Source organism: Thunnus albacares, chromosome 20 (genome assembly GCF_914725855.1).
Source record: "Thunnus albacares chromosome 20, fThuAlb1.1, whole genome shotgun sequence".
NCBI lineage: Eukaryota > Metazoa > Chordata > Actinopteri > Scombriformes > Scombridae > Thunnus > Thunnus albacares.
Genome location: NC_058125.1, coordinates 7,011,435 through 7,026,874, shown reverse-complemented (window position 1 = coordinate 7,026,874; position 15,440 = coordinate 7,011,435). Strand labels below are relative to the sequence as shown.

General features: G+C 39.5%; 1 long non-coding RNA gene across 2 annotated transcripts in view; it reads right to left on the bottom strand.

Annotated features, from left to right (window-relative positions):
• Positions 1-15,440, bottom strand: part of LOC122971621 — a 123,843-nt gene that overhangs the window by 83,824 nt on the left and 24,579 nt on the right. For both annotated transcript variants that reach the window (XR_006399533.1, XR_006399532.1), the window contains exon 5: positions 4,185-4,263. This is a non-coding gene — a long non-coding RNA (uncharacterized LOC122971621). The remainder of the gene's footprint in view (positions 1-4,184; positions 4,264-15,440) is intronic.

Genomic DNA, 15,440 nt, shown 5'->3' with positions numbered 1-15,440 from the left:
AATTGAATGACACACATTATATTGGCTATAAAATGTAAAAGCTTTTAACTATTGCTCATGGGAGACATTAAGGGGAGAATATACCAGACACAGTCACACAACATAAGTATAAATGAACACTTACAGACATGTGCATGTGTGTTTATGCATACATGTGTAAAGGGGCACGTGCATGCACACACTGTACATACACATGCAATATCAACTGGTGCTCATACAAACTCATGAGAATTGCAGAGAGGGACAAAAAATCTTTTTTTTCCCCTCCTCCTCCTCCCACTCCCCCCTTTCTGCCTCTTGACGTCAAACTCAACAGCAGCAAAACACACTGCCTGGCTGTGGCAGCCTTACAGAACTTAATAACACACGTCAAGAGTCCCCTACCCATAACCAGTTGTGTAACACCGGGGGATCACATCGTGCTTCTATTTTTACACTGCTTTGGCTGCAGTCAGTCTATTACACAATAAAACCCACACTTATTTTCATTTTACTAAACTTTCACCTCTACATACACTCCCAGATGACATTTCCTGAACACGATGTATGTTGCCCTGTTTCTGCCTCTGGAATACAGTTGATCCAGCGTTTTAGGGTGTGAAACCTTTAAGTTGAAGACACATGTGGTTGAATAAGTTGTCACGTGAACGTAAGTTACAGTATATCAAATGTGTTATGTAAGACAATACGATATTTTAAAGGAGAAAAAGCAGATACATGATGCAAAGTGAAATCAATTTTGCATTTCTGTTAGTTCTATTGCTTGATTACCAACAGCAGGCCCTATCTTACATAACATGACGTGATTTAATTTAGTCTTGACTTCAGACTGACTTGTACTATGACAAAGCATAAAAAAGGGGTAAAATATTGATAAAAGTATAGGGAAAGATCACTTGTATGGCAATTATACCAAGGTTAAGGTTAAGCGACTAAAATACAAGGTTAAGTTTAGGGTATGGTGTTTTCACTTTGACTGATTAGACCTCTGCTCACTTGCCAAACTACATAAACCAATAACAATGATAAGGTGTAGCTTTTCACCCTAAAAGATACAACAAAACTCATGGCAGGGTCAAACGGATGCACAATCTTTATACGCCCACACAGTCCACAGAAGAGCTCTAATCACGCACGCCAATACAAAATACAATGGAGGTGAATGGAATTTTATCTGTGGTGAGAGCAGTTTGTGGAACTATTTTCTACTAAAGAAATAGTCCCTATGAATAACTACTGGCAGTGCAATCTGTGGATTAGTATGATTAATGGAGACACAGTTTCCAAAAAAACAGATGCTGCTGTTTAGTTTTTTAAGGGGAACTTCACCAATTTCAAACTGTCGATAGTCAAGCTGCATTGTAGGTAATGTAGGCTGGGTTTTAACAAATAAGTTTAATATGTGTCATAAAAAAGATGATATCTCTGGTTCTGCTGGATCGCTTTTGATCCTTTTTTCAAACTGTCCATTGTGAGTCCCACTATGTTGTAGAGGTACAACACTAAATCAGTGGAGTGCTGTTTAACAGAAAGCTTGCATCATAAACTGGAGGTGTCAGCTTTGAAAAAAGTGGGCATTTAGGAGGTAGGGAGGGTTTAATTAATGACACATTTAAGTTGTATTATGGGAAATGCAGGAACCAGTGTTTTTTGACCTTGACCCATACTGTGAACTAAGTGATAAAACATGTTTTTTTTGTTATTTAGGTGAATAAAGCCTTTAAATATGTATTCACATTACCAGCCAACATTTAAAAAAATATTCACAACAAAAGAGCTTTTTTTGTTTGCACGCGAGTGATTGCACAAGCATAGAGTTCATGAGAGGTCTCTGTTAAAATGTCTAATTCCCTTGAATTATCTCAACAGTAAAGCTAAAGGACCTTTCAGTTGACTGAGGTGCTTTCTGACCACTGGAAAACAATTTAATGACCTGGATGAAAGGGCCCATTGACCAGCATTTTTACATTGTCTTCTATCAGTTCTCTGCCTATTCAACCTGCTGTAGACAGGAAGTGAGCACTTCAAAGACGAGAAATAAAAGGAGGAGCATTTGCAGAGCTTTCCAGGATGCTCGCTGGGTGAGAGGTTTTTCCTTTTCATCCCAGGAATAGAGGAGATAGCTGCTCCGTGCCAGGGGGAGCTTTGAGGGTCTTGCCAAGGCATACGGAGATCAGAGGGAGATGAGTCTCAGGGTCAGTAGAAAGAGAAAAGGAACCTCCATGGTGGGATATGACCTGAACCTCCTCGCTGACTCATGTTACTTCTTGCGAAATCAAGATGCCACTGTAGCAGATGTTTTTTGTTCAAAGTAGACTAAGTATAAGACAGTTCAATTTTAATTTCTCCACCACTAACATCAATTAAGACATTTACAAAGTGACTCCTGGATATACTACACCCCTCATGTCTTTGCATGGATTATGTTGGGGTTTTTTTTCCAGACAGAGCACCTTCAGATAGATGTACAGTACTGTATACTGTTGTTTATCCTTAAGAGACTTTACTTTTTTACCTAGTTTGTTTAGGATAGGATAGGAGACTTTTGTCTGTTTCTTGACTCAGTCTTCATCACCTTGCTGTTGGAACTGATGACCGATGCATAGTATTTACCACAATATACTTAAACCACTAAAAGCAAACACATGCCCATTTCCTACCTTTGTTTTCCAATTTAACATTTGAATTTGAAGTTTGAGGTCTATTTTTCTGTCTGAAAGTCCTTATGTTTTGACTTCTGCTAATATTTTCCAAATATTGTATCCACATTTAATGAAAAAATGCAAAAAAGAGATACAGAAAAGCTGCTTTGATATGAAATTGAAGTAAACATGTTATAACTTGCAGCCATTTTCCTCAGATGACTCGCTTGTCTTTCTTTCCTGTCCAACGGTCAGTCATTACTGCTTATGCAACTGCTGGCAACATACAAAACATAAAATATTGAAGCTCTAAAGTCCATGCTGCATTTGTTCATGCAAAGATTCTCTTCTTCTTTGTCTCCTTCCACACTCTTGACACTTGGTCATCTTTTGTGGTGATCATTAAAAAAAGTGCAGAAGAGCCAACAGGATAGGACAAGGCTAGTCTATGAGTAATGAATGCCTTCTGTATTACCCTCCACATGCAGGCACGTACTTGTTGAGCATCAACCTGAGATCATCATTGATAATTCCCTGGTGCAGTTTTCAGGGTTAGACTCCCCCACTGTGATGCAGGGTCCGATGTTCTCTATTTATGTCAGTCAGCTATACAGAGAAGCTGGGCTCTGCACTGGGAGGTTGGGAGTCAGTTCCCAATACAGTGGGACTGGGGACCCTGGTCATCTCCATGGTCCTGGAGCTGGATGTGGGCAAATGTGATCAGATGAGCACCGGAGACATCCTGTGCAGGGGTGTCTGCCGAGGAGAAAGCCTCCGAGGTCCGATGAATGAATATATGAGACATCTGTCGCTCAACCAGAGGAATTCGCAGCTTCAGCTGGTGGATACTCGAAGAATAGAGGCCATGCTGAGTTTCATTTTTGTATGGCAACATTTCATCACTGAGTTGAAGTAGGCTGTTTATTTTACTTGCTTTTCATGCTGCCTTCCAGCAAAAATAATTGTGGGACAATGAATATCTGAACTGAACTGAACATTTGGCTAACATCAACAAGATGTAATATACGGTAAGAGTGTTATTCAAATTGTTTCAGTGCAGAAATCCATGATGAAAGATGGTCTCATGTCAACCACAGCTCTCAGTCACTAGGTGAGTGGAGCTGCCTTCCACACCCAGGTGCTGATCCACCAAGCTTGTTTGGAGGGCGGCGACGGAGCCAGAGCCACTGCTGCTGTGGATCTGTACCAGCAAGACCTCAGCCTGAATGACAACTACCGGACACATGTGACTGACTTTTCCAGACAGGTGCAAACTAATGGGCATGACATTTCCAATCTGAAATGTCACTTGGAGTTGGAAGGGCGAAGGCACTACTTTTTGGGTAATAAGAGAGACATTCAAGCCCTTATAAGACAACAAAACACTTTCAATATTGTGTTTCATTCATGAAATACTAGTGCTGAGATCTTCCACCAGATGGTGGCAATGTGGCTTTTGTCGTTTCACTCAAGAAATCCTCACATCAGTGTTTTATTTTCTACTGTTTTTTAAAAATGAATTCATTTTCTAATCTGTGTTACCTGTGTGTCTCCTGTTTTCTTTTCAAGTGCCAAGTTGTGACATGTTCAACATCTGTATTACTGTGGTTGACGTTTATACCTATAGGACAGAAAATAACAGTTGTTGTTAACTTAGGTTCATAACCGTATATGGGACATAATATGGGATTTATGAGATACTTTTTTTTAGTATATTTTAGTTATTCATGGTGACAAACACATTGCTTTTCCTGTGGTTTCTTCAAAATAAAAACCACTCCATGTTTCACCAGTTAAACGTTTTAAATACGAGGCAGGGGCAGTAGCATGTTCTGTTTGCATCAGCAGTAGCTTGATACAGCTCTGACACGGTGTAAAGAGAGGGAAGAACAAACAGTGAGGTTGTTATCAATGAGATAAAATTGCACTTGATTACATGCTACATTGTTTTCCTGTGACTCCCTCACTCTTAGGAAGCCAATATGTATCTCTGTCACTGCCAATAAAAACTACTATATAGAAAGATAATTATTGAACGTAAATACATTGAATGGCTCTTGCAGAAAAACCGCTGACCACGAATTGCAGTTAAGGAGTATACCTTTAAAGAGTTTCGTTCAGCAGTTCAGCAGCACAGCAAATATACTCTCATTATCATATGCCTTATTTTTTTTAAAAGCACACAAACCTTGTGGTTAATATAGTTCAAAATTATTCACAAAAGAATAAATCATTGCAGCTCTTTTAGTCAACAACATAAAAATTCAAATAGGCACAGCACTGTATCACTCACACTTGCATTATTTTCCTGTGTTGGCAATACAATTTTGCGAGGAATGTTACAGTTGTAATACATGTACAAGTTGCTCCTGTTTGCTCCAGGAAAGAAACATTATCATCTCATTTTACAATGTTCTCCTTCTCTCTGTCACTCAGTCCGGTCTCCCTCACACACACACAGCACATGCACACACTGTAGATTAAAGTTGTATCTATTGTACTTATGCAGACAGGGGAACTCCATTGTATTTGTGTCTATGTTGTGTAGGTCTACAGTATATGTGACTACAGGTGTGTGTGTGTGTGTGTGTGTGTGTGTGTGTAATTTGTACCATCCCTTTGGTCACTTTGTCTTCATATAAGCTCTCCTTGTGCTACCAGAATATTACACACTAGACTGAGACCAGGCTGAACACACACTTATTATATGTTTTGTGTTTTTTAACAATGAGGACACTGGCAGTAGTCATGTCTAACAAACATTATAAGCAAAACTAGGTTTGAGTGTTTATTTTGAAAAGATTTGTCTTGTTAATTCAGGGATCTGTTTCCTGTGTTTAGTTTCACAGTTTCTGTAGACAAAAAAAGGTCAACATGACACAAACTCACCATTTGAGGACATGTCAATAAATAGCATAAATGAATATGAGATGAGCATCAGTCCAGACTGTGGTTTGCCCTCAGTTCATTTTGTTATGCTGGGCTTTCCAAGCATGAGGAACTGTTGGCAGTCACCTGTCTCTTTCTACCTAGAAAACCTTAGAAACTGGCTCACATTACATTCTAATGTTTCAGGTCTGCAAAGTTTTAGGCATCTTGTTGTGATTATTAAAATTTCTTTGCTCTCATCTTGGTCAAATTAACCAATATAAATGAGGAAAGTTTGAGTTTGAATGAACTGTTGCTTACATGCTGAATATTCTCACACTTATGACATACTCTCACTTAAATGAAAGATTGTGTCAGTTTTTTGAACACAGCTGGAATACAGCTAGGTAGCTGATAGCTTAAAACATAGCATATACTGTAGCGTAGGCCCTTATGGTGTTGATACCTTACTGTGACCCCAGTTCAGCTGATGCAGCTGTGCTCTCATATTGTATCATGTAAACACTAGCATCACCTTATGTACTACAATCCAATGTAACTGTTTGTGTGCTGATATAGCCAGGGAGTATTGACTGTGTAGGAATATGAATCATGTCATTGATCATCACACACGTTTTGAGTAAAACTGAAGGCTTATGATGACCTAAAATAAGAGACATTTCTCACCATGTGTCATGTTTATAAAATGCTGCTGCTGGTTGACTGCTGCATGAACAGTTAACCATCCCCTGTCCACAGACATAATGCTATATAAAACAGAATAGGGAAGCTGTGATGTGACTATATTCTTTAATACAGGGCTATTCAATTCATTTTATTCATATTATTATTTGATTTCCTTTACTATTTTTAAGCTAGTGTGCAGCTTTGTTAGAGTTCAAATGAAAGCATCATTTTTGGATTGAAATTTGGTATCAGGAAACTGACCCAAAATTAGATTGGGGGCAAAAAAATATATATTATCAAGACATTTCTATGAATTATGGTCCAACTAAGTCTTTTACTTAATGTGTAATGACTGGAACACACAGAAAACTGCCTTGATTTTGCTCTGACTTTTCTAAGGGTGTTTTCAAACCTGTTACGTGCAGTTGAATTGGACTTGAGTTTGTTTTACCCCTAGGTGCAATTGAATTCAGGTGCAAACCAAAACAACCGTACTGAGACTCTTTGAGGATGTGGTCTCTGTCTGGTCCTGAACCAATTCTGGAGCGGTTCGTTTGTGCTGGGGACTACAAGGCATACTCAACAAATTTGAGTATAATCAGTGTAAACAGTTGCAAGTAGCAAGGCAGCTAGCTGGAGAGTGAATCAAGATCCATCCTTGACTAGAGCAACAAAGTACATTGCATACTTGTTATTTGGCCAGAAGACATTTTTCAGGAGATTCATCCTGTGTTTATGGGCTCTCGCCCCAGACACAACCAACCAATGAAAGGAGTGAACGTTCTCACATGGCTTGTGGTGATGCATTTGGCGCACTTGAATTTTTTTTTTTGTGAAAAGATACCGAAAACAAGGGGAAAACCCAACAACTCATCCACTGATTCAGACCAGAGCAAACAAAGTATAGGTTTGAAAAGTTGTTTCAGATAGTAGTAGATAAACACCATAATACTGGAGAAGGTAGGTCTGACACCTCTAAATGTTGAAGTGCCAAACTTGTTGAACCCCTTTTATATACCTTCTCCCTAAAGCCAGAGCAGTGGTGTTGGATTTAGTGCTCAGGTGGCAGGAGAGAGTTAATCCACAGCTGAGGGTATGAAACACCAGAGGACCGTCCCACTCTGAGCAGTCCAAATTCTGACTTATCTCACTCCAATGTCTAACAATGCAGGAAACAAGCCCAAGCCGGATCCAACTGCCTCTGTTACATGCGCCACTCATGCCATTGACTCTAATCCCACTGTGTGTATGTGTGTGTGATGGAGGGAATTTGAGAGTAGGGGTTTTTAGAGACTTAAATATCTTATTTCTCTTGCTCTTTTGACCAAACAATGCTTTGTCACCAAAAGCCTGCCACACACATTGACACAGGTGTTGCACACATGTATGCATAATGTATGCTTACAACACATTACTGTATGTGAAGCTCCACTAGCATCGCGTGTGCATACAACAGATAAAACATAATATACCCTGTGTGTGTTTGAGTTGGCTTCAGAACAAAGGAGCAGAGAAGAGAAACACAAACTACTAAAACAACTGAGAGTCCTCTCAGGAATCCACTGAGATGGACGGAAGTATATCTAGAGGCGACATTCACTATTTTAACACTTTATTAACATTAAAATATTTCTGTTACAGCTACTAATGATCAGTATCAAAACTTAAAGTAACCTAAAATAAAGAAAATATGACACTTTAATTGGCAGTTTGTTTAACCTCTCTATGAAGGTTAACAATACCTGTTAACATTAACCAAGAACATGATGAATCACTAACATCATGTAATGAAATGAAATGTAGTCCCATGTTGGAGGGATGAGCTCAGTTCAGCTGTAAATCTAAACAGCCAGCCCTTCCAGTATCCTCCATCAAAATGACTACGAAGTGCTGGATCAACAGTCTTAGCCAACTGTTCATGCTGAATCCTGAAGCAACTGTAGTTTAGACCATAAAATATCATTTGGATACACTAATGCAGACTGCAAGATGTTTGTTGTGATAAGAAACAGATTCTATGAATCTGAATGTGATGGTAAATATTATAATGTTATTAGTAACAATAATGTAGGAAACTTCAGTATGATGTGATGTGTATATGAAGCCATGTCTACAAACAGCAGAAGAAAAGTCTGTTCACTTTCTGTGAGTGAAGCTAGAGATCGACATCATCTGTGACATCATTCCACCTGAACAGTAGAGCAAAATGTTCGGCTCTCCTTTGATGTAATGAAATGTAATGAATCATTGAAATAGGTTAGGACTCAGAAGCGAGATACTCATTCAACATTGACTCCCCAGGCGAACTGAGTAATGTTTGTTTTGTCTTCAGAGGAAATCATCCGTTAGACTCACAAATCGATCTTACGTCTATCTCAAGTGTTGAATCATTGTTAATATCATCAACCGCCATGGCAAGAAGAGAGAGCAGAGCCAGCAGGGTAAGATGTCCGAACCACGAGACTCTTGACACATTTGATTACAGTGTTATCAGTTTGTTTGTAATGAGATCAATGATGTTACATTTCACACAAATTCATAAATTAATTGGGTCATAATTTAAATTTTTTGTCACATTCAGTCTGATGAAGACATGAATATCTGTGAATGTCTGGCTGGTTAAATACCTCAGATTCATATGAATGCATAAACAATAAATAAAGGATTTATTGAATGGTTCAAATATAAAATGTAACTATGTATTCTTTGATATGAAAATGTCTTCATGTATGTCTTTTGTTATTAGTCATGTTACACAAGACTATAACAAGGGGATGGAGGACATGAGAAGACTGATGGAAGCTGAGATGAGAGAAATGGAGGAAAAGTTGAGGACAGCCGCCAAGATCATGGTCCTAAAGGAGAGAGAGTCCTGGAAAAGTGAGCGACAGCAGCTTCTAGATGAGAAGATCACACTGCAGAGGCAGCTGTCAATCACTGAAACAGCCAACAGGACGTTGGAGAGCGACCTCAACAGGGCAGAGGAGACAACTGGTAGATTAGAGGAAGAGATCAGCTCTCTTAATCACTAATTCTCTGCTCTGAAGGAGACGCGTAATAATTCCAGGATCATCTTGTGGAGAGGGCTCAAGAAAGAACAACAGAAGGCAGAAGAAGAGATGAGAAAGAGAGACGAACTGATCATCTCTCTTCAACAGACCCTCCACGCTCAGAAAGAGGGCACAGAGAGGATGGCAGCCTTGGTAGATCAATCTAGCTGGCAAGAAAGAGTCAGCAAGTTCGAGGCACTCCTCATTGAAAAGGGAAAAGCTGTCTGAAAGAGAGGGGAGCTACCGGAAGAAGCTCTCTGAAATGGAAGAGAGCTGCCAAAAAGAGTTCTTAGACAGAGAACAAAAATGGAGAGAGCAGCTCTCTGAGAAAGAGAGTTTTAAGAAGGAGCGCTCTGAAGCAGCAGAAATGTCCAGAAAGGAGCTCTGTGCCCTCAGTGGGAGTTGGGAGAGAAGGGCACAGCAGTGGGAGAAGAAGAAGCGAGAGCTGGAGACGCTGCTGTCGAAAGAGAAGACGTGGATCCAAGAGGAGGCAGAGAAGAAAGAAGAGATCCAACGTCTTACACAGGAGAACCTCCAGCTTCAGGTACGCTGCCTCAGCTCATCTTTTTCATTCTAACAACTTATTTCAGCTAACTTGAGAGCTTTGGAAGTGAAATCACAACACGCTGTCTTTCTTTTTTACAGGAGCTCCTGATGAAAAAGAACAAGAAGAAGAGCTTCCTGAGCTAGAGTAAGAAATGACAGTAGCAGTGACAGCCCCCTCTTCCTCAACCCCTCCCCTTCCTCACCCACTCCACCCCTCTACCCTTCCACCTCCACTTCTACCCTCACCTCTACCTTTACCATACCCCTTCCTCTGCCTTCTACCCTTACTCCTACCTTTACCCTAACTCCTTCCTCTGACCCCTACCTCTACCCTTACCTTTCCTTTCATTAAAATTCACTAAATGTGACAAACTGTTTTTTAATTTTTCATTGTAAAAACTGTGATGTTTCTCACTCACACATCAAGTAAACTAAGTAGCTGCTTGGGGCCCGGTGGTGTCCAGGGAGCCTCTAAAACAATTAGGGCCACAAAAGTCCCCAGTAACTGATAAATGACTATATCTGACATTATTAGATTGTTTCTGATGCTTCAATGTGTAAGCAGCCTTTACTTGTGAGGCTTGTCCAGGTAGAGATAGTTTCAACTACTTTATTCTTTATTCAACTCATTTCTACTATGTTAGTTCACTTGAAGCTCTGAACCTGAGATCAGGCCCCCTCCAAAGGGTCACAACATAAATAAATCACAAGAGGAAAGAAGACAAAACCAAGTTTCTGCTGCACAGTTCTCTATATTTTAAACCTCTCTGTAATTGTCATATGAACTATTATTTAAATGAAATCATGTGAGAAGCTTAGAGGGGAAACATCTCTTTGGTGGAAATGTTGACAACTTGTAGACATCTGAAATGTGACAAGGAGACACAACTGCAACGATTTTTACAAGAGGTCCCCTGTTAGGTAGCTGCAGTAAGCCTACAGTATCCTCCAGTTTCATAAAATCCAACATGCTGTTCTCCTTTATGCCACCAGATGTCATAAAGACCCTCCCTCATCACTATTTGGATGCAGTTAGGAGTCCCAAAGCAACTTGGAAATGGTGTTACTGCGCTTACTTGCATACTTATTAATGTCAATATATATTCTTTGCCTCACATCATGGTGATATTAAACACAAATAATAAATGTGATATATAAATCATTGATTTGACTGACTTGAATTTTTCAGAGCTGCTTCTCATGGACCTAATGTATATGTTATTTCAGCTTTCCCTTGAAAGCAATAATAAAATAATAAAATTGGGAATCAAAGAGATGGCTTTTGTGCACGTCCAACCCAGTCTCACAGCAGTTTGTTAAATAGTCACAAAATTTAATCTATACATTTGTTTACATGGATGCAAATTTTCCATATTTTTTCGTGACACTCAGCACAACTTTGAAACTAATGTATTTCAGTGGGAAGTATCTTTCATGCCTCCACCACTTTTTTTTTCTGACACTCAGGACTCAGCAGCACAGAAGCTGCATTGTTTTTTCTCATTTGTGTTTGCTTTTTTGTTTTTTTTTAAATATAACCACAATTTTACTTCACATTTAATCATTAAATTTTATTCTTGTTTTTATTTCTTTATATTAATTTTATCAGTACAGTCAGAAAAATTTCACTGTGTTCAGGTTTTCTTTGAATGGTATCCAACATTTCTCAACACAAAAACACAAAAGTGTCCTTGATAACTCATCGATATGATAGGTTAATGTTATGGCCATCACTTCTAATTGTTTCTCCTTTGATTCTGAGATCTTTTCTTTTTCCAATTTTGAATAGGGGAAGGTTAGCAAAGTGCATTGTGTTGTGGGCAGATGTGGCGCGTTCAACTACTGTTTGGTGTTGTCTGCTGCCAGTGGGCTTCATTCCATTTCACATGGCCACCAGTCCACCGCAACCTGAATCAAAATGCCACTATCTCTGTTATGAAGAGACGTTTTCAAGCCCGTGATTGTAAAATGTGCAGTTGCTCATTTAATTTTATATTTCCACAAATATGTGGCTGAAGATATTTAATATGAAATCATCTTCATTAAAACTTCAACCTTTCCATGCTACATTTAATTGTTGCTCTCCTCACCTTCATATATTTCATACATTTCATTTCTTTGTCCATTGCACAGTCCACATTTCCTTTGTACAGTCAATATTTCATTTCAAGTTTTATATCCCAATTTAAAAACTATTACTATTCCATTCTGTAAATAGATTTAAAAATTTCAATTTAATTTTCATTATTATTATTTTTACCTTACTTTTGTCTTTTTTTATTCTTCTGTGTTGCGTTTTTTTGAAAGCAAATGCTAAGACCCATTCTTTGTATGTTTGCATTGGCTAATAAAACAGACTCTGATTGAATGGACTCTGTCATGCTGACATAAAATCCCAAAACCAAGAATCATAATGATACAAATAGTCTCCAGCATTGTGTAAATAGTCTATGCATATGTCAGTATTTGACGACCTGGGAGTGAGAATGGGTTTGTCTTTTCATCAGCAGAACCCTAACCCAAACACTTCAGGCCTTCCTCCAAGCCTGTAGTAATGCCCCAAACTGTCAACAGTAATGTAATATCTGAAGGTGACTCATTTCCATCACTATTTCCACTAAAAATGAAAGAACAAAAGAAACAAAAAGCTTCATTTTATATATTATATATATTTATTTTATATACACTCTCTGAAACACGGCCTGGGATGTCTTGTGTCCATGAAATGAGAAAATTAAAACTTTGTCATAGAGCTGAACTACATACATTATTGGAAAGTTCTCAACGTGGAGAGTAACACATGTCCGTATGAAGATTCTACATGGCTCCTGCTTTTGAAATACTGACCTTTGAACCTTGACCTCAGTGTATGTTTGAAGGCTTATAATTCAGCAACAAAAGGGGCTACAGACATGGGGCCAACTGTTATAGAGAGCTTTGACTTATTTTATTCTAGGCAAACACAGTTCAGGCACAAGTCCATATATGTCTCATTTACACTAAACAAGCACAAAAATGACATTGTTATGGTGTTTGTCTATAATTTTCCTTTCTGTGCTTTGTGGTTTGGCGTTGTATATCCCTTCACCAGTATTCCATTGAAGCAAAACGGCTTGATGCTTTGCCTGTGACAGATATTGTTTTTTTTTTTTTTTAAAAAAAAGAATTGACATAAACACTTTAATGGTGACCAAATGGCAACACATCAGTGTGTTGTCCTTTGTGCCTTTGATGATCGCTCTCGCAGCTATGTCGGTGTCATTAGCGCACTGAGTCAGCGTAAAAGGCAACATCGGCGGCGAGGATTTGTGGCGAGGGGAGGAGGCGCCATTAGCGAGGTGACATATGTGAGGGGACAACAGTATGGGGAGATAGGAGAAGGAAAGGGATGATTTCAAAGAGGGAGTTGGGCAGTGTTAGTCATTGGTTGACCCCTGGGGGCCCATAGTGTATTTGAATGTGAGCTAAAACATGAGACAGAAACAGTTCGGCAACTAAAGGCCAAGTTGTAAACATATGTACGTCATTGTGGGCCATGTGTAATGTCTATGTGTGTGTGTGTGTGTGCACGTGAAATGAGCAGGGAGCTGCAGTTCTCTGTAATGTTTGTTATTATAGCACATTGTGCTTTTTTCCCTCCTCTCGCTCTTGATGCTATAATGAAATCCATCCATCCCAATTAGGAGGTGTCGCAGTCTGTTGTGGTGTCAGGGCTTGGAGAATAAGGCTGTGTGTGTGTGTGTGTATAGGCGGGTGTGTGTGTTTGTATGTGTGTGTGTGTGTGTGTAGGCGGGGTGTAGCATTTTCAATTGGGGCTGTACATATGACAAACAACTGTACTAATGTGTACATAAAACGGATTTAATTCAGGACAAAAGCCTTGTGTATGCGTATGGCGTTGACTGGATTTATATATCTGCCCACGCACACTAGTACTCACACACGCACGCACACCACCCCTAGATCAATCACCCCCACACATGCTGCAGGAGAGTGTTTTTGTTTTGAGAGGAAGAGGGGTTAATTACCTACATTCTTCAATCGGAAACATCTTTCCACCTTCCCCCTCTCCTACTCTTTGCTTCTTTTTAACTCTGCACTCTAAAAAATGTGGGGTCCAGCCGGGGTCCCACGCATGAAAACCAAACAAAAAAAGTTTCTTAAAAACAAATGGCAGTTTCTGGGCTTTTTCCTAAACAATCAGCAAGATTTCCTAAAAAGGTACATCCAAAACTTTCTAATGTAGGTACTTATTGGGATGTTAAGAGTTCATGAACCCGGTGTGGACAAAAGTTCTTTAAAGACACATCTTGTGATTTGGTTGCAATCTAAAGAGCCAAAAATGGTTCCTTGGTGTCCCTTTTTCTTTACTTTTTAGAGTGCAAGCTAATGGGGGGGTTGGGGTGGAGGGGACAGGGGGATGAAGAGGAGATGAGGGGGTTAAAGTCCCAGGGAGACTCAATGGGGACCAGCTGCAGGGTACTGGACAAAGGCCAGGGAATGTCACGGATGGATAGAGAGAAGACTAGATACCCCCAGGAGAGGAGAGGAGAGCAGAAGAGAGGAGAGAGAACAGGAGTAACATTGCAAAGAGGAGAGAGGCAACAGGGTGGGGTGGGGTGGGGTGGGGGAGTAGAGATAAATAAATGTTGCTAGGACAAGAAAAAGAGGTATTGAAATCACATGGATGCCACATCCACACTAAAGATGGGACATCAACAACTTTAACAGCTTTTTTAAATGGTCCAAGTAACCAAACACTATCAGCTAACAGACATCTGTTAATATCAAACGTTTCCTGGATGAAAGTGACGCAGTGACCGATGACTACAGTGGAGTATTGTTGCTTCAAATCCTGACTAAGTGGAAGAATATATTGAGCAATGTGCTTCTTTGCTTCTTTTAAAAATAGGGTCACAATTTATCATACATGAACACTGAAACCGTTTTTTGCCATTTTTCCTCCGGTTATAATTTGCCATTAACAGATCCTTTCAATGTCTCTGATGGAAGTGATGGGGAACAACATCCATGAAATACCCTTAGCAATGACCCATGAAGAAACAAAAGTTGGGTGTACTCATGTCAGTACAAACAGATTAAACATATTTCTATTAAAAAAAAGTAATTTAGCTTGATGCAGGAACTGCCAAAAAAGCAACAGGCACATAAACATAAGCGCAGCCAGTCATCTCTCAGCTCCAGCTATTTATTCTGCCAGCAAAAAGACAGCGCTGTGGCAACTGTGTCTGAATAAACACCTATCGGGATGGTTGACCAAAGACAGATTTATATTGAGGGCATTTAGTGGTTGATTTAACTGTCAGCAGTAACATCAGGAAAAAAAAATACCTTTCATTAACAACCACCTTTACAGAGTAGAGGTCATTATCTCTAATGAACACAAGTAATAATAATGTAATAGAAGGTGTAGACATGAAGTCAAGATTTTCCACCAGAGGCATGGGAAGGAGGGAGAGGAGCTGCTGTAGCTTTGTCTCGTGTCTGTTCAGCAGCTTTGCTTGTGTTTTGTGTGTTTTGCGGGCAGTTTAAAGCTCTGATACGGGCTGAATGTGGGTTCGGTAGCAAAGTGTGTTGATGAATACTGTCGTCTTAGTGGAGCGTTGCTGCCACCATGTGCTATAAA